This window comes from Cricetulus griseus, chromosome 6 (genome assembly GCF_003668045.3).
Source record: "Cricetulus griseus strain 17A/GY chromosome 6, alternate assembly CriGri-PICRH-1.0, whole genome shotgun sequence".
Lineage (NCBI taxonomy): Eukaryota > Metazoa > Chordata > Mammalia > Rodentia > Cricetidae > Cricetulus > Cricetulus griseus.
This window is the reverse complement of record NC_048599.1, coordinates 24758608-24779091: the sequence shown is the minus strand read 5'-3', so window position 1 is coordinate 24779091 and position 20484 is coordinate 24758608. Positions and strand designations below refer to the sequence as shown.

Here is a 20484-nt window from a genome sequence, read left to right as displayed (position 1 = left end):
CTGGGAGGAGGATTGAGGTCACTTTCTTGGAGTTGCCATAAGCATGTTTGGGATCATTTGTCAGAAAAAGGGCTTCCTTTCTTCTTGCTTTTGTCAGTGCCGGGGGCAAGGGCAAATATAAGGACCTAGAGCCTATATCCCCATTGGGGATCTTCTTGACTTCAGCCTATTTGACCTACTAAGCCCCAGGTTAGCATAAGGAAATCTTAAGTTTTCTCTGTTCTGCATAATGTGATCATGAATGGATAAGGATGCAGTGATCCAGCAGAGCTGTGTGAAATGGGTGAGGATGCAGTGATCCAGCAGAGCTGTGTGAAATGGGTGAGGATGCAGTGATCCAGCAGAGCTGTGTGAAATGGGTAAGGATGCGGTGATCCAGCAGAGCCGTGTGAAATGGGTGAGGATGCAGTGATCCAGCAGAGCTGTGTGAAATGGGTGAGGATGCGGTGATCCAGCAGAGCTGTGTGAAATGGGTGAGGATGCAGTGATCCAGCAGAGCTGTGTGAAATGGGTGAGGATGCAGTGATCCAGCAGAGCTGTGTGAAATGGGTAAGGATGCGGTGATCCAGCAGAGCCGTGTGAAATGGGTGAGGATGCAGTGATCCAGCAGAGCTGTGTGAAATGGGTGAGGATGCGGTGATCCAGCAGAGCTGTGTGAAATGGGTGAGGATGCAGTGATCCAGCAGAGCTGTGTGAAATGGGTGAGGATGCAGTGATCCAGCAGAGCTGTGTGAAATGGATGAGGATGCAGTGATCCAGCAGAGCCGTGTGAAATGAGTAAGGATTGCAGTGATCCAGCAGAGCTGTGTGAAATGAGTAAGGATTGCAGTGATCCAGCAGAGCTGTGTGAAATGGGTGAGGATGCAGTGATCCAGCAGAGCTGTGTGAAATGGGTAAGGATGTGGTGATCCAGCAGAGCTGTGTGAAATGAGTGTTAAGCAGCCCAGAGAGGAAGGGAAATCACCACATTGAGAATTTATTATGCTAGCTTTCCCTTTATGTAGACAACTACATTTTATAGACGAAGACATTGAGACAAACAATCTAGGAACCCATAAAGCTGATCTTAGAATCAGCTCACTGTGAATACCATTATGATGTGACAGACTTTTCCAGGAGCTGCTTGAAGTTTCCCTGGAATTATGCTGTTTCTCTTCTCTCTCTCTCTCTCTCTTTTTTTTTTTTTAGGAAATTTAAGGAGCTAGCCCTCCTCAGAGATTTGAGTTATTTGAGGAGCCCAGTAGGACAGGGAGGAATTAGGGTTCATTGTGATCAATTATATGATCAATGAGGATCAGAGAGTGCAAGACAGGAAGATCTTAAGCAGGAAGTAGCTTATCTAACTAACTGGAAGAAGAAAATACCCAGAAGTGAAGGGATCTAAGAAGTTGGGCTGACAGGAGTTAGGAACCTGGACAGCTGGGTTGACATTGGGAAACAGAGTTTCTCTGTGTAGCCCTGGCTGTTCTGGAACTCACTCTGTAGACCAGGTTGGCTTCAAATTCCCAGAGATCAGCCTGCCTCTGAGTCCTGGGATTAAAGGCCTGAGATACCTGAATTTTTAATCTTATCTCTCAGTGTGCCTTTGGACAGTCTTCATTACCCCAATTTGTAAAATTGTTACTTCCTGCTTCCCTGCAGCATTGTGTGTGTGTGTGTGTGTGTGTGTGTGTGTGTGTGTGTGTGTGTGTGTGTGTGCGCGCGCGCGCGCGCGTGCGCGTGCGCGCTCGCTCGCTCACTCACACACAGGACTGAACCTAGGGCATTGTATTTGTTTGGCAAGCACTCTACTATCAACCTAAATCCCTATCTCCCTGCCATATGTGTGTACAACCATTCAGTAATGATGTAGAGAACCAAATGAGAAATCTAAGAAAAGTTTTGCAAATTAATATGTAACATGAATGAAAGAAGAAAAGTCAGACCTGTTTGTTATCCTACTCCCCAAAGTTAAGAGTGAGGGTTTTCCTTAGGGTATCTCTGCTGTAAGTCTTTCCCTGCATCTTTCTCTCTTCTCCTGCAGGACCTACCCAGAGCAGTGCTTTATCACAGGGAAATGGGTTCCAGAGACAGGTGACAGAACATCCAACTCTGGCAGTTGTAGTTTGCAGCATGTGCTCTGCAGAGTTAGGTTTAAATTCACTCAGGTGCCCAGGCTTCAAGGCCTCTGCTGGAGGGTAGATCTTAAAGCAGCTCTTTTTAAGAACCCATTTCAGCACTAACCAGCTCAGTGCATTGTTTCCTGTTGCCTCAGCAGAATAGCCTACTACCACACCCACTGGTAGTGAAAGAAAGGGTACCTATGTTGAAATTTCATCATTCCAGTTTTCCTACTGTCTTGCTTTTTTCCCCTGGCCAGTGATTTAAGCTGTTTTTTTTTTTTTTTCTTCTCTGTCTACTTGAAGGGTCACAAAGGGATAGAATGCTCACATGGTGCTCTTAAATTTAGTGTTGACAAGTTCCAGTTTTTCTTCATACTCTGAATCTTCAGGTTTTTATTAATACCTTTGTGTCTTGGTGATCTAAGTTCCACAGATTCTGATCTTTCCATGGCTTGTGTGCCAAGGTTAGAACTTACTGCCCTATGAAAACATTTCACTGTTACTTAAAAATGTGAGTGGTTTCTTGTAAATAAGTGTGTAATATACAGATGTATGTATAATAGTTTATTTATCTAGCAGTCTCATGTTCCTAGAGCCCAACTGAAAAACAGGGAAGCAAAGCATTGCTATCCTTAAGCCTTGCATAATAACATATTTTAACATGTTATTATAAGCTTAGCTGTCTTGCTTTTAAACTTCTGCAGGTAAAAGTAAAAGCAATGAGAAAAGCTGTGCTAATATTAATGACAACTAGAGGTAAGAGGCGAAAGCTGGCAGTAATGAAAAGGGTGAAAGAAAAATGATACTATATTTAAAATAATAGACTGGACGGCATTGAAATAGAGGTGGGTAACAGCCCTACAAATAAATACCTGTGTGCTTTACTAAGATAGGGGTGGAACTTAGGGAAATAGGTAAGTTCTGAGGTTTTTATTAGAAAAGTTATTTGTGGGATATACTATATTACTAGGCACAGAGTCTATGTAAATTTATTTCATTTTCATAGCAACTTGAGAGGTATGTGGTGATATTCTTGTTTTATAAATTGCTGAGACCTAGAGAAGGCATGTAGGCATTAATTGGAAGAGCTAAGCTTAGAATATAGTAGAATCTGGGTATAGAGACCCAAGACTTTTCTGTTATACTTGGGTTTGGGTTTTTAGATTGTTGTCTTTTCAGGCTTTTGGATCAATAATAGCTCCCCCTTTTTGTTCATCCCACTATATAAATTTTCTGTTTTGAAGAAATTATTATTCATCTGCTTAGTGCTTATTGGTATTTTCTATGCAGCATGCATGGTTTCAGGTTTTGAGATCTAACAGTGAATAAAATAGTTTGATCTCAGCCGGGCAGTGGTGGCACATGCCTTTGATCCCAGCACTGGGGAGGCAGAGGTAGATGGATCTCTGGCCAGGTCTGTTAAACAGAGAAACCCTGTCTCCAAAAACAAAAAGAAAAATAGTTTGATCTCATGTTTACATATTAGTGGAAGAAAGCAGAAGAATGAATAAATACGAAGAAAAATAATGTAGGATAAGGGAATAAGGAGAACTATAGATTAAAGAAGGTCTGTCTGAGAAAAATAAGGTTGGTGCAGAAGCTGAAGTATTGAACTTTGTATCTTAAACTAACATTCTAGGCACAAGGATTCAGCAAGGTCAGAAGTCCTGAAACAAGCATATTGGTTGTGTTTGAAGAAAAAGGTGTCCTTAGTGTATAGAGAGGAAGTAAGCAAAGGGGACATTAGACTATGCAGAAGTTGTCTTAAAGAGTAAGGTCAGGTTATGTAAGATTTTGAGAGGAATGTTGTGATTAACTAGCTATCTTTAAAAAAAAAAAAATGTTCTGCATGGCGGTGGTGGCACACACTTTTTATTAATTCCAGTACTCGGTAGGCGGAGGCAGGTGGATCTCTGTGAGTTCGAAGCCAGCCTGGTCAACAGAGTGAATTCCAAGACAGCCAGGGCTATACAAAGAAACCCTGTCTCAAGAAAAGGAAAAAAATCAGGCTGGAGAGATGGCTCAGAGGTTAAGAGCACTGACTGCTCTTCCGGAGGTCCTGAGTTCAATTCCCAGCAACTACATGGTGGCTCGAAACCATCAGTTATGAGATCTGGTGCCCTCTTCTGGTGTGCAGATATACATGAAAACAGAATGTTGTGTACATAATAAATAAAATCTTTAAAAAAGAAAAAAGAAAAGAAAAATCCCTCTGACCGACTCCAACAGCTACTACCTCTCACTCTTTATGTAGTGTGGAATTGCAAAGAACTGTGAGAGCATTACCTTGTTCCAGTTCTCATTTATTTATTTTACAATGTAGTATTCAGTCTTAATCTGTGGGTGGCTTACTATAAGAAAATTCTCTTTTACTCTTAGGTTTACTGAGAGGTTTTATTATGACTGGTTATATTCTGTCAACATGGTATTACATTGATTTTTCAGATGCTAAACCAACCTTGTGTTCCTAGAATAAATCCCACTTTGTAGTAATGTATAATTATTTTTTTTTAATGCAGTGTTGATTTTATTTTTTAAGATTTATTTATTATGTATGCAGTGTTCTGTCTGCATGTATGCTTGCAGACCAGAAGAGGGCACCAGATCTCATTACAGATGGTTGTGAGCCACCATGTGGTTGCTGGGAATTGAACTCAGGACCTCTGGAAGAGCAGTCAGTGCTCCTAACCTCTGAGCCATCTCTCCAGCCCATGTATAATTATTTTTATGTGATATTAGATTCGATTGTATTTTTGTGATGTCTTTGTTTGGCTTTGGTATCAGAATAATAATAGTGGCCTCAAAGGCTAAACGAGAAGTAGAATCATGGTCTTTTCTGTAGTCTGAAAATTTGGAAAGAATTATATTATTTCTTTAGAAGTTTGATAGAATTTACCACTGAAGCCATGTGGACATGAAATTTTCCTAAAAATCTTAGTTACTAATTCATTATAGAAATGTTTTAGTTTTTTCTTACAGTAATGCTTAGATTTTCTATTTCCTTTTTAGTCACTTGATAATTTGTGATTTCTAGACACTTGTTTATAAGTTGATTTGTTCACTTAAAATTATTTGTAGTATTTTCTTATATTCTTTTTATATAAAATCAGCAGAGCATCTGTGTGCCTGGTTTTAGTAATTTGTAACCTCATCTTTTCTTTGTATTGGTTTATACATTTTATAATTTTTTTTCAAAAACTCAATTTGTAGTTTCATTAGTTTGTTGTTGTGAATTGATGTTCTCACTTTAATCTTTATTATTTCCCAACCTCTGTTTGCTTTATATACTTTGTTTCTCTCTTTCTGGTTCTTAAGGCTTAGGCCACTGATTTAAAATTGTATTTATTTATTATTACTATGTGTATGTGTACCCTAACCCTTTTCTTGTTTCATTAAAACTAAAAATGTTCTTTCTTACTTTCTTACTGAAACAGTGGGCAGAGACGAAGACAGCTAAGCAAGAGAGAGGTACTAATAGGTCCTATAGATCAGATCAGTTAGAGGTCACTTCTAGAAACATTGGTGGCAGGGAGTCCTGAGCCTAAGAATATTGCCAAGAAATCAGAGTCTAAGTCAGGAAATTGGAAACTTCAGTTCAGGAAACCAAGGTCTGTTAGTAGCTGTGGTGCTAGGATTATGTGATAAAGCTAGGCCTAGTGGCACAGGTTTATAATTCCAGCTACTTAGGAGGGCGAAGCAAGGGGTTCTCGGCCTGCTCTGGCTGTTGAAATGCAGTGTCAGCCTGGACACTTCCATAGACCTTTTCTCAAAAAAGAAAGAAAAAGGAAGGAAGGAAGGACGGACGGATGGAGGCACAGGTCACTTCATTTTAGCTTCAAAACTCAGTTGTGATAGACAGATTCTTGAGATTGGTAAGAGATACTGTAGGGAATTTACCTAATGGAGGTTAGGTGGAGGGAGTGGTAAAACCTATTTTAAAAGACCCCATTAACACAAAGCAGAGAGCAAAGAGCTGGGCCTAGTGGTAAAGAGCTATAGTCCTAGCTACTCCAGAGGCTGAGCCTGGAGGGGAAGGAATAGCATACAAGAGTCTCTGTGCTCCTTTGGGGGTGTGTGTGGCTGGCATTTTTGTTTTATCTTGAGTTTCTATTCTTTTACCTTTATCACCATTCCCTTATATTTCTGCAGTTAGCTGAGTCTATCAAGAGCTACCTTAGTGCCTAGGGCAAGAGACAAAAGACTCTAAAGACATCACTGTTGGGGGTAAGTTAGTGTTTCTTTCTCACTCTTCAACCCTGAAACTATATGACATTAAAGGAGTCAGATTTGTACTAAGATTTGAGTCTTTGCTGTGACGTTTATCTCCTGTGTGACTGACTTCACTGACCTGTAGTTTTCCTCATCTGCAAAGTTAGATCTTATTGTGGTTATTGTGATGCTAATGGAGGATGGAAAAATACCAGGCCTGCCTAATTGGAGGGAGTCTGTCACTGGATATACCGTCTTTAGACTGTATATCCTAGGGCCCCATATTCACTTTTTCTCTGCTTCCTGTCTGCCGTGGTGTAAACTCTGCCATATTTTCCTTTACCAAGATACCAACCTTAAATCAAAAAGCTTCTTCCTCCTTGAAAGATAAAGAAGGGAGTAGGAAGAGCCTTGGTATAGAGTAGGGTTCACCTATCAGTGACTGAAATAAATTCCCCAACCATGTGTTACATAATTAGATTTAAAAAAGGGAACCTGGTAGTTCAGGTTCTGAACTTTTAGTCTGGCCAACCTCAGGAAACCAATTCATTCCTGAGTTTCACTTTCCTCAGCTATAGGAGGAACAAAGGCAGAAAGCCCATTATCTTGTTCTTAGCTGTTTGTATTCTGGCTTTTGCCCTTGGTTGAGAGGATTTCATCTGTGAGAAGGCTTTTCTTTTCTTTGTATTTATGTGTATGTGGTGTATATGCCAGGTGGGAACTGGAGTTGTGAGCTGCCTGATGTGGGTGCTGGGAACCAAACCCAGGTCCTCTGCAAGAGCAGCAAGCACTATTTAGTACGGAATCATCTTTCTAGCCCCATGAGAAAGCTTTTCAAGAGTTGAGGTTTAGGGGCTGGAGAGATGACACTGGCTGCTTTTCAGAGGTCTTAGGCTCTCTTTGTCCTCTGCTCATATTAGGCACACAAGAGGTACGTAGATACTACATGCAGGGAAAACACCTGTATACGGGTTTTTTAAAAAAGGCTTTGTCAGCCGGACGTTGGTGCCACATGCCTTTAATCCCAGCACCCTGGAGGCAGAGGCAGGCGGATTGCTGTGAGTTCGAGGCCAGCCTCGTCTCCAGAGTGAGTGCCAGGATAGGGTCCAAACTACACAGAGAAACCCTGTCTTGAAAAACAACAAAACAAAAAAAGGCTTTGTCTAGCTGGGTGTTGGTGGCACACGCCTTTAATCCCAGCACTTGAGAGGCAGAGACAGGTCAGGTGGATCTCTGTGAGTTCGAGACTAGCCTGGTCTGCAAGAGCTAGTTCTAGGACAGCCTCCAAAGCCACAGAGAAACGCTGTTTTGAAAAACCACAAACAAATAAATAAATAAATAAATAAATAAATAAATAAATAGTAAGTCACTTGCTCAGACCAGATTCCAGATCTCTTCTGTCTCATTCCAGGGTTTTCTTTTCTAGAGTCAAACCACATATATGTAAACAAAGCATTTCAGCTTTCCTAACATCTCCATCAACAGCCTTCTTAGGTCCCCTGTGGTGTGTGTCAATAATACAGGCTGTACTTGTTTGATTTACTTTGGCTGGTACAAGATCCAGATGCTTTCAGAATAGCACAACAGATTCTCTAAATCTGCCCATTCCCAATGTGCTGCACTCTATCAACTGGCTGGGGCTTGTCCCTGAGTCCTCCCTACCTGTCATGTCAGTCACATTGTTTTCTTTTGGTAGTTTGCCCTTTCCCTCTTAAATTTTTTAAAAAATTATTTCTGTGCATAGGTGTATGCATGTTATTAGAAATAAGTTTGCAAAGAAAGAGACTACCATTCTAGTAAGAGTCTGAGCAAGGCAAAATTTTACTTTTGGTCTTTGTCATGGGAATAAACTATTTTACTTTAGCCATTGTCTTAGAACTACCACTTTGTGCAGAAAGTAAGTTGCTAGTTTTCCGCTCTTAACTCATGCTACCCCCACACTTAAAACTAGCAGCTCATTCTCCTCTCTAGTCAATGTTCAGAATTGTTTGAAGCCTGGCTCCATTCTTAACCTCCACGGAAGCAATTGGAAGAGAATTGAGATTTGAAGTTGACTATTTCTGGATTTGAGCCCTAGGAATAGCGTCTCCGTTTTCCCTAGTTAATTACCAGCTAATATTAGATAGGAGTCTTTAGGTACTCATTGCTTCGAGCATGTGACTCTACAGCTAATTCAACAGTTAATTTTTAAAAATTTCTTTATTAGCATATACTATATATTATATTGAGTTTTATGACATATCCATGCATGTATATAATCATATATTTAACCATATTCACGTCCTATCACTATTTTGTTTCCTTCCTACTTTTGCTGATCTCCTTCCTCTTCTTAAGCAGTTTTCCTACTCCAACCCCATTGTCAAATCAGAGTAGGATTACTACAGGAGCGTAGTTGAGAATACAGGCAACATAGTGTGGCTACACCACTGGAGAAACTTGGAAAAGTTGGAAGTTGGAAAACTTAAAAAGGAAGCATACACACACACACACAGAGGTACACATATAAATACATATATAATACATATAAACACATGGAGAGAAGTCCTGTAGAAGTTAGAATTCTGCATGTATCTACTGTATAATTGTTGTCTAGTCCCCCTCCCCCTCTTTGCAATGTAAATTTGAGGTCTTCTGCTTTTCTTATCAGAGCCCTAAAATTCAGCCTCATAGCCATTTGGAAACCTGATTTGATTATGACTGCTCACATCAAAACATTTCTGATGATTGAACAGTAGTAATCCAACTGGCAGTGTGCCACTTGGAGAGAGCAGGATGGGAAATGATTATCTCGATGAATGGTAACTGTTAATCCATGACTAGAAATGCTCCACAAATCAACTAAAGATTTCTAAGACAGGATTTGGGGTGGGTGGGTTTCTAATCTTATAATTTAAATTAACCCATTTCTATTAATTTACTTTCTGCCTCGTGGCTTTATTACCTTTACTCTGCCCATGTTGCTTTCCTGCTTCCTCCATGTCTGGCTGATGACTCCTCCCAACTCTGCCCTTCTTCTTCCCAGTGTTCTCTCTGCCCTGAAAGTTTTTCCTAGCTATTGGCCATTTAGATTTTTATTAAACCAATTACAATGAAATATCTTCACAGTGTAAAGGAATATTCCAAAACATAAACAGTTGCACATTTTCCCATATACTTGTATAAAAGACAGTGAATTGACAAGTGTTCAAATGTTGCTGAGGCTGCTTAGAGGCCACCTCTGCCATTCTGAACATCATTTCAAGTGTCTAAACAAGATTATTGTAATTTGATAGAACCTCTCTTCATAATTACACAGATTCCTATATGCGTGTTTACTAATTATGTTCCTAGGTTAGCACTTTCCCTCTTAAGAACATCAGTTTTTATGCCTAATAATGATAGTACTGTTTATAACTACTTTTGAGATTGTGGTAGTTTTTAGATATGAAGGTATGGTGGGGGGTCATTCCCTGCCTCCCCAGTGATTTGATGCTTTGGTTCTCTAGATGGCACTATTGAGGTGCTTAGACCATGAAGGTGATGACTTCATCAATGGGTTAAAACTACCCATAGATTCATACTAAATGGGCTTTTAGAAAGTAGGCCTGATTGGACGATGTAGGTCAATTAAGACATGATTTTGAAGGATAAATCTGGTCCCTCTGTCTTGGCTTACTCGATGCCATGAGGTGAACAGCCTCGTTGGTCTCAGGCCCATAGCAGTGGAGCTCGTTAGCCACGGACCGAAACCATAGACAAAAATAAATCTTTGTTCCCTTTAGTTGACTTTCTCAAATGATTTGTCATTGTGATAGGTAAACTAACAGATTAGTATGAGAGTTCAAAATACTTCGTAAATATCATAATCTACAAAACTTGCTTGAGTAAAGGCTAAGGCATACTGATCTGTTTTTGTTAGCTATTTGAAGACTCCAGGAGATGGCAGTAAAATCAGTTCTTCTCTAACCACCCTTATCCTAAGAAATGCTGGGTCTCATTTTCTTCCTGCCGTTTCATGGCCCAGAGGACTTGGGTAATAAAAGAGCCCCTCAGGTCATGCATGAGTAACCAGGACAGTTATCTAGCAGATACCAAGGGCAGGGCAGGTAGCTCAGGAAGCAGTAGCTGATGAACAAAAGGCTTTCTCTCTGTTCCTAATAAATTGGTCCTTGGAGATCCTAGCTTTGAAATTCTAATTGACACAGGAGGAAAAGATTCATTAGACTCTGGACTCATTAAAATGCTCTGCTGCTCACCTTCAATTTATTCTTGGCAGTTGGTCAGAAGGAATTAACTAAACTGACAGTCTGTGATGCTGCTGACAGCAGAGTCCTGTGTGCTTGGTGGTACTGGGGGCTGTGGGTGTTGGTTGTGCCTCCTATATTCTATGGAATATATAGATGGTTTGAAAAGCACATCATCCCTAGGACTTCATGAGTCTAAATCTCACATATCTTTAGCACTGAAAGGACCTTCTGAGATCATAAGGGATAACTCATTTACAGATGGTCCAGAGAATGACTAGTGCTTGCTCTAGTCTTAAGATCTTAAGATCACCAAGCAATTTAATGGTGAAATTATGGTCACATAGCCTGACTTTGGGCCAAGAATATTTTTCCCTTGGACCCATTTTGAATTTTAGAGTCAGAATGTCATTAATTCAGTTATGAAACATATTATTTTATTTATGTGTATGCACATTTTGCCTTCATGGTGCTTGAAGAGACCAGAAGAGGGCATAGAATTATAGACGGTTGGGAGCTGCCATGTGTATGCTGGAATTTGAATCCAGATCTCTGGGGGTAGGGTGGGGGGAAAATCAGTGTTTTTAACCACTTAGCCATCTCTCCAGCTCTTAAAATATAATACACATTTTGTGTGCCAAGATTCTGTGACAGAATACGCATGGGGTTGGAGGAGGATAGAAGAAGGGAGTCATGTACCTTTCCCATATTAGAAATTAGAACGACCACCACATGGACTGAAGAGATGACTCAGTTGGTAAAGTACTTGCCATGTAAGCATGAGGACCCCAAGTTTAGTTCCCCAAACCAGAGTTAAAAAAATACCTTGCTGGTTGAGGCCAGCCTGATCTACAGAGAAATTTCAGGACATCAAGGGCTACATAGAGAAACCTTGTCTCAAAAAAACAAACACCCCCCCCCCATTTAAAAAAAAAAAAGACCTTGCTGGGCATGGTGGCCATGCCTTTAATTGTGGGCAGGGGTAGGCAGATCTCTGTTAGGTCAAGGCCATCCAGGTCTACATAACAGCTTCAGGTCACTCAAGGCTACATAGTGAGACTGTCTCAAAAAGGCTATAAGTAAGTAAATAAATAAAAGTTGATTGTGGTGGCATGTCCTTATAATCTCAATGCTAGGGAAGTGGAGATGGGTAGGTCCTGTGGTTCATTGACCAACTTGGTGAGATGCCCTGTTTGAAAAAGGCAAACAAGATGGGCAGCTTTTGAAGAATGACATCTAAGATTGACTTCTGGTTGCCACACTCACCTGTGTACAACCATTTGCATACATACGTTTATTCACACCTACATGGACACATTTCACAGAAAGAATGACAAACAAAAGAAAAAGGAATGATTACTGCTAATGAGGAATTTGTTCACTAGAGAAGCATATAGGGAATATGAAGGCTATAGGCCCAGCGCAACTGGCTTCTGTATCCCAGGTTTGAGATTAGATATAGTTCCTTCATTAAGAATACAGACTTAGACTATGTCACTGTTCCCAGCTAGGGCCTAGATTCAAGAATGCTTTGCTATAGTTTTTGGCATTCGTTGCTAAAAGCATGGGAGAACAGATGGCCATCTCAGCAGTTTGGATCATGAGGGTATGATCTGAGACAGAGCTAGAAGATACATTGAGAGCTCTATACCTAGTTACTGCTGTTTAGGCCCCTCCCAAGCTGTTCTCTATCTCAGAACAAAGCAAAATTAGCTAACTCTATTTCTCATCTCTAGTCTTCCACTCCCACCCCTATCCCTTCTCCTCGTCCCATATATTTATGCTGTACTGACCTCAGTGTAAGGGCTACTGGGAGCTGCTATCCTAAATGACCCTTTGAACCTATTTCCCAGGCATGTCTCAAGATGAAGCTCATGAGTCTGGTCCCACAGCCCTTATGGCATCTACTTTATTTAGATCATTCTAGCTGTAGGCCTCCTACCAGGCTCTCTTCTCATCCACTCCCCTGTTTTCATTCCCAACTCTTAAGAATTAGATAATCTGCTTAGTATGACTGCTTAGCTTAAAGAATAATCAATACTGAGAGGAAACTGATGGTTCTTGATTATTTAAAATGCTGTTAAATTTTAGTAAGTATTAAGGTGCACATGACTTGGAATCCCTGAAAGAGTGTCATAATTTTTTTTTTTAAAGATTTATTTATTATGTGTACAGTGTTCGGCACCAAATCTCATTACAGATGGTTGTAAGCCACCATGTCGTTGCTGGGAATTGAACTCAGAACCAGGCAGTGCTCTTAACCTCTGAGCCATCTCTCCAGCCCCGAGTGTCATAAATTTTAGAAAAAGAAAAGATAACAATATTTATTTATGTCATTTCAGAAATTTCTTAATATTCTGACTTTTGTACCTGTTTTTGTCTTTGAGCTATAGAGAAACTCTGAGGGAAATAATGCAAGGATTTCTGTTTCTGCTTGGCATTTATGGAAGCCTAGGGAAGGCTAGTGACCATTTAATAATCTTAATGGCAGAGCCCAAATAGAAATAAGATGTGGAAGATAAATGGTTATAGACTTGAAACAAGGCATTCATCACTTTCTAGTCATGTGACTCTGAAGAAGTTATTAAACTTCTCTGAGCCTGTTTCTTTCTGTGTCATATGAGGAAAACATGCACTTAATATAGTTGCTTTATGTTAGCACCCTACAGAAGAAATATAAGAACTCATTATTGTTCCTATCTCAGTGGTTTTTTTCCCAGAGATTTATTCAACTTGCTTTTAATTTTGTATGTACACTTGTGCAGCAACATGTGCATGTGTGTGTGTGTGTGTGTGGGGGGGTGGCTCAAGGCTGTAAGTCTAACATGTACTGCTGAGACATCTCCAACCCCTTATGGTTTGGTTTTTTGTTTGTTTTTATTTTGTTTGTGAGACAGGGTCTCACTCAAGGTTGGCCTTGATCTTCCTTCTGGCCTCTATTTCAGTGCTTTAAATATGTATTATTTATTGATTTTTTTTGAAAATAGATTCTTTTTCTCATATGATATATTCTGATTATAATTTTCCCTCCCTCTGCTCTTCCCAGTTCCTGCCCATCTTCCCTCCCCTCCAGATCCACTCCCTTTCTGTTTCTCATTAGAAAAGAACAGGCTTCTAAGAGGTAACAACCAAATGTGACAAAATGATGTAAAAGCTATCTTATTGAAGTCAGACATGGCAACCCGAAAGGAGGAAAAGAGTCCCAAGAGCAGGAACAGGAGTCAGAGACCCACTTGTTCTCAACAGTTAGGCGTTCCTTAAAAATACTAGGCTAATATCTATAATATATATGTAGGGGACCTAGTGTAGACCCATGTAGGCTCTATGCTTGCTGCTTCACTCTCTGTGAGTTTATGTGCACCTTGCTTAGTTGATTTAGTAGAGGGCCTTGTTCTCCTGGTATCACCCATCCCCTCTGGCTCTTAAAATCTTTCCATCCCTCTTCTGCAGGATTCCCTGAGTGCTGACGGGAGGGATTTGATGGACCTCCAATTTAGGACCTTGACAACCCCCACCCCACCCCTGCTGAAGGTCTCTGCATTTGGTTCCCTTCTGCTGCCAGGGAAAGTCTCTCTGATGATGACTGGACAAGGCACCGATCTTTGAGTATAGCAGAATATTATTAGGAATCATTTTACTAATGTTTTTTGTTTTAGAGAGCCATCGTGTTTGATTTTACCCCTAGGTCTCTGGGCTATCTAGTCTCTAGTTCTTGGTTAGCCAAGCAGTGTCAGGTGTGAGTTCCTTTAGACATTGGTTGGCTACTTCCGCAAGTTCTGTGCCACCATTGCCCTAGTATATTTTGCAGGTAGGACAGATTGTAGGTCAAAGGTTTTGTGGCTGGGCTGGTATCCATGTTTCCTTTCAGTAGCCTGCAGAGTACCTTCCTACACCAGAGAATAGAACGTGGTGGTGAAGCTTCGTGTAGGCACCAGCTCAACCTACCGATGTCAGTGAGTTGTGTGGGTGGTGTTCTTGGCAGCTGACAGTTTGCTAAGAACAACCATTTGTCTTAACAACAGTTTGAGTTGTTTGAGGGTTTCCTTGGGACTCCTTTAACCACCAACTCAAGTGAATTTCAACCCAGTCCAGCCACCGAAGTCTTGCCTGACAAGAAATGGCCAGTTGAGTCCTCATCAGGATCACCTTCAGAGACTCCAGGACGTTTCCACTGCAGTAGGTTTCCACACGACCCTCCAAATGCACCCCATTTCATCTCTTCCCTGCACTTCCTCCCTCTACCCCATCTCTCCCCCTTTCCCTGATCTCCATCCCAGTCCACCTATAAAATTTATTCTATTTTCCCCTCCCAGGAGATCCATGTGTTCCCTCAGACCTCTTCTCTCTGCCCAACCACTGGGTCTATGGATTGTAGATTGGTTATCATTTCCTTAATGGCTTCTTTATCAAAAATCAGGTGTCCATGTGTGTGGATTTATGTTTAGGTCTTCAGTTCAATTCCATTGATCAACTTGTCTATTTAGCTTTGTAATACAACTTGAAATCAGGAATGGCTGAATGTCCAGCAGTTCTTTGATTGTTTATTATTGTTTTAAATATCCTGGGTTTTTTGTTTTTCCATATGAAGTTGAGAATTGTCCTTTCAAGGTCCAGAAAGAATTGTGTTGGAATTTTGATGGGGATTGCTTTGAATCTGTAGATTGCTTTAGGTAGGATGGCCATATTTACTATGTTAATCCTACTGATCTTTGAGTATGGGAGATCTTTCCAACCTCTGATATCTTCAGTTTCTTTCTTCAAAAACTTAAAATTTTTATTTTACAAATCTTTCATATGGTTGGTTAGAGTTACCCCAAGATATTACATACGATTTTAGGCTATTGTGAAAGGTGTTATTTCCCTGATTTCTTTCTCAGTCAAGTCCTTTTGTCATTTGTATAGGTAATTGATTTTTTTCTGAATTAATCTTGTATGCAGTCACTTGAAAAGTGTTTATCAGCTGTAGGAGTGTCACCTACACTTTCAGGTAGAACTTTCAGGATTGCTTATGTATACAATCATATCATCTGCAAATAGTGAAACTTTGACTTCTTCCTTTCCAATTTGTATCCCCTAACTCTCCTTCAGTTGTCTTACTGCTCTAGCTAGAACTTTGAGAACTATATTGAATAGATAAGGAGAGAGTCCTTATGAGGGAAATTGGTTTGTAAATTTCTTGTCCTGTCCCTGATTTTAGTGGAATTGCTTTGAGTTTCTCTGTATTTAATTCGATGTTGGCTATAGGCTTGCTGTAAATTGCCTTTATTATATTTAGGTATGTCCTTTATATCCGTAATTTCCTCAGAATGTTTATCATGAAGAGGTATTGGATTTTTGTCAAAGGCGTTTTCTGTATCTAATGAGATGATCATGTGATTTTACTCTTTAAGTTTGTTTATATGGTGGATTACATTTACTGATTTTTCATATTGAAAAATGAAAAATTGAACCATCCCTGCATCTCTGGGATTATGGTGAACAATCTTTTTGATGTGTTCTTGGATTCGATTTGCAAGTATTTTATTGAGTATTTTTGCATCTATGTTCATGAGGGAAATTGGTTTGTAAATTTCTTTGTTGAGTCTTTATGTGGTTTGGGTATCAGGGTAATTGTGGCCTCTTAGAGTGAATTGCGCAGCTGGGCAAGGGTGCATGCCTTTGCTCCCAGCACTCAGGAGGCAGAGGTAGGCTGATCTCTGTGAGTTCAAGGCCAGCCTGGTCTACAAAGTCAGTTCTAGGATAGTCAGGACCGTTAAGCAGACAACCTGTCTTGAGAAAAACAAAACAAAATAAACAACAAACAAAAATTATGCAGTGTTCCCTCTGTTTCTATTTTGTGTAATAATTTGAGGAGTGTTGACATTAGTTCTTCTTTCAGAGTCTTGTAAAGTTCTGCCCTAGAACATCTGGTCCTGGGGTGAATTTGTTCTTTTGTTTGTTTGTTTGAGATAGGTTTTTCCAGACTTGCCTGTCCTGGAATCTCATTCTGTAGACCAGACTAGCCTTGAACTCAAGAGATCCTCCTGCCTCTGCCTCCTAAATGCTGGGGTCAGAGGTATGTGCCAACAACATCTTGAGGTTGGGAGACTTAATGGCTGCTTCTAGGGGTTATAGCTCTATTTAAATTGTTTATCTGATCTTGAGTTATCTTTGTAAGTGATGCCTATCAAGAAAATTACCCATTTCTTTTAGATTATCTGATATGGTGGTATAGGTTTTTAAAGTATGTCCTTAATGATTTTCTGGGTTTCCTTGGTATCTGTTGTTATGTCTCCCTCTTTAACTTTTGATTTTGTTAATTTGAATATTCTCTCCCTGACTTTTAGTTTGAACAAGGATTTGTCTATTTTGTTGATTTTTCTCAAAAAAAGACACCATATTTCATTTATATGTTTTTTTTTTTTTTTGTAGTTTCGTTTCTATTTTATTGATTTCATCTCAGTTTGATTATTTCTTGAGGTCTACTCCTTTTGGGTGGCTTACTTTTTTGTTCAGGTATGCTCTAAGTTCCTGGTATGAGATATCCTTTTTTTTTTTTTTCTTTTCCAGACAGGGTTTCTCTGTGTAGCTTTGGAGCCTGTCCTGGCACTCACTCTGTAGACCAGGCTGGCCTCAAACTCACAGAGATACGCCTGCCTCTGCCTCCCGAGTGCTGGGATTAAAGGTGTGCGCCACCAACGCCCGGCTGAGGTATCCAATTTTTTTACGAGGGCATTTACAGTAAACTTTCCTACTTTCACTGTGTCCCATAAATTTGGATATGCTATATATTCATTTTCATTTCTTTATTTTTGTCTTGATCCACTTTTCATTTAGTAGAATTGTTCTGTTTCCATGAGTTTGCAAGCTTTCTGTTGTTTCTGTTGATACCTAGCTTTAATCTGTGGTGGCCTGATAGGAAGCAGGAAGTTATTTAAATTTTCTTGTATCTGTTGAGACTTCTTTGTGTCCAAATATGTGGACAGTTTTGGGGAGAGTTCCATGAGGTGCAGAGAAGAAAGTATATCCTTTTGTGTTTGGGTGAAATGTTCTGTAAATATCTGTTAGGTCCATTATTTCTCTGTTTGGCTTTTGTCCGGATGGCCTTTCTGTTGGTGGGGTGAAGGATTGAAGTCTCGCACTGGCAGTGCATGAGGCTCAATATGTGGTTTAAGGTTTAGTAGTATTTCTTGTACAAACTTGGGTGCTCTTTGTGTTTGGGCATAGATGTTAAGAATTGAAATATCATCTTGGTGGATTTTTCTTTTGAGTATATGGTGTCCCCCCCTCTCTTTTTAAAAGATTTTATTTATTTATTTCTTATGTATACAATATTCTGCTTCCATGTATATCTGCACACCAGAAGAGGGCACCAGATCTCATAACAGATGGTTGTGAGCCACCATGTGGTTGCTGGGAATTGAACTCAGGACCTCTGGAAGAGCAGTCAGTGCTCCTAACCTCTGAGCCATCTCTCCAGCCCCTCCCCATCTCTTTTGATTAGTTTTGTTTGAAGTCTGTTTTGTTAGATATTAAAATGGCAATACCAGCTTGCTTGTTAGGTTCATTTGCTTGAAATATCTTTTTCCAACCCTTTACCCTTAGGTGATAGACCCTTGATGTTGAAGTGTGTTTCTTGGATGCAGCAGAAGAATGGATCCAGTTTTTCATATCCATTGTGTCAGTCTGTGTCTTTTGGTTGGGGAATTGAGACCATTGGTATTGTAATGTATCAATGATCAATGATTGTTGAGTCCTGTTATTTTGGTGGTGGTGGTGGTGGTGGTGGTGGTATGTTGTGTGCTTCCCTTTTGATATCACTGGTGAGATTATTTCCTATGTTTTCATGGGAGTAGTTAACCTCCTTAGGTTGGAGTTCTCCTTCTAGATACTGTTTAAATTTGACTTTTCCATGGAATATATTGTTTTCTCCATCTGTAGTGATTCAAGGTTATTCTGGATAACAGTAGTCTGAGCTGGCATCTGTGGTCTCTTAGAATCTGTAGGACATCTGTCCAGGCCCTTCTGGTTTTTCTTGTAGGTTTTAATACTCTTTCTTTGTTCTGTACGTTTGGTGTTTTGATTACTATGTACTGAAGGGTCTTTCTTTCCCAGTCCAATCTATTTGGTGTTCTGCTTGCTTCTTGTACCCGTATAGGCATCTCCTTCTTAGGTTGGGCCTTTGAGTTGAATTTCTTCTCCTTCCTCTATACCTATTATTTTGGTTTGGTCTTTTCATAGTGTCCCAGACTTCATTGATGTTTTGTGTTGGGGGTTTTTAGAGTTGATACTATCTTTGACTAACATATCTATTTCCTCTATCATATCTTCAACACATGAGATTCTCTCTTCCATCTCTTGTATTCTGTTGGTGAAGCTTGCCTCTGTAGTTCTTGTTCATATTCCTACTTTTCATTTCTAGAATTCCCTCAGTTTTTTTTGTTTTTGTTTTTGTTTTGTTTTGTTTTTATCAATTCCATTCCCAATTTTGGGTCTTGGACAATTTTATTTATTTCCTTATACTGTATTTTCTTGTGTTTCTTTAAGGGATTTATTAATGTCCCCTTTAAGGAGCTCTGTCATATTTATAAAGGCTGTTTTAAGGTCTTTTTTTTTTCTGCTTCAGCCATGTTGGAATATTCAGGACCTGCTGTGGTAGGATAGCTGGGCTCTAGCAGAGACTTTATTTCCCTGGATGTTATTGTGTTTTATTTATTTATTTTTTATTTTATGTGCATTGGTGTTTTGCCAGCATGTCTGTATGAGGGTGTTGGATCCTCTGGAACTGGAGTTACACACAGTTGTGAGCTGGGAATTGAATCTGGGTCCTCTGGAAGAGCAGCCGGTGCTCATAACCACTGAGCCATCCCTCCAGCCCCTATTGATTGTGTTTTTATGTTGGTGTCTCAGTATCTGGGGTTGGAATGATTATAGGTCTGGGGATCATTTCTGGATTTGTCTTTGTTGGGTGGTTGTATTGTTCCTTGGTTTCTGCTTCTTTGGATTTTTAGAGAGTATGATGGCAGTTTGTTGCCTGTTTTCCTGGCATGCTCAGCTGGTGTATTCACAGGGAATGCCTGCTGGTGTTGGAGGATGGGATACTGGGATGAGATGGGGGAAGGAAGGTTGGAAGAGAGTTTCTGTGATCCTTTGGGAACATGCTCAGCTAGGAAAGGGAGACCACAGCAGGTTTCCTGCTAAAGAGCTGGGGATGAGACTGGGGGAATTGGATATTAGGATCCATAGGAGAGATGTGCCCTTCAGCTTACTAGTTGCCCTGTGAGAAGTGGCCTTTGGTTAGCCAGGGGTGCCTGCTGGAGTTGGGTTCCTGGACAAAGCAACACATGGAGGGGAGTGAGGGTAGGAGGGCAGTCTATGGGGTCACAGGAGATACAGGTGGTAGAGAAGGAACACCAGGGATGAGACTGGGGGAGTGGCTCTGCGGAACAGAGAAGGTCTGTGGGCAGACTACCTGGTTTTCAGGTATGACCTATGGTTTACCAGGGAGTGTCTGCTGGAGTGGGGGCTGTGATACAGCAACAAATTGGGGGAGAAAGGTTTGGAGTGGTTGAAGAAGCTGACCAGAAGTGGATGAGATGGAATGTCAATGCCTTTTTGATATTAGGCCCTTTTCTGAGGAATGGTCACTTGTGTGTTAAAGGGCATTACTTTCCATTGAAGAATTACCGTAGAACTGATCTTGTCTTGCTCCTTTGTTTTCAGGGTCAGTTGGGTAAGGTTTGCAATTGAGCTTTTAGACCCACTATTTATATAAAGATGGGGGAAGGGGGCAACTCCTGGACCGCAGCATTATTTGTACTGCATTATCCTTCTTTTTCTAACCAGCAGATGTTGAAATTATAGACATTTCTGTAGTCACTAATCAAAGCACATTGTTTGAGCATCAAGCTTTCTGTTTTGACTTGTTTGTTCCAGCAGGAAAATAAGTAAACAGCAGATTTAATGGC

General features: G+C 40.3%; 1 protein-coding gene across 4 annotated transcripts in view; it reads left to right on the top strand.

Moving 5' to 3' along the window:
- Raly (RALY heterogeneous nuclear ribonucleoprotein) overlaps positions 1 to 20484 on the top strand; it is an 85018-nt gene that overhangs the window by 33021 nt on the left and 31513 nt on the right. The window contains exon 1 of one of the 4 annotated variants that reach the window (XM_027421421.2): positions 6281 to 6326. The exons of the other annotated variants lie outside the window; for them this stretch is intronic. The gene's annotated coding sequence lies outside the window, so the exon portion shown is untranslated. Of the gene's footprint in view, positions 1 to 6280; positions 6327 to 20484 lie in introns of those variants that run through there. 4 annotated transcript variants of the gene reach the window in all.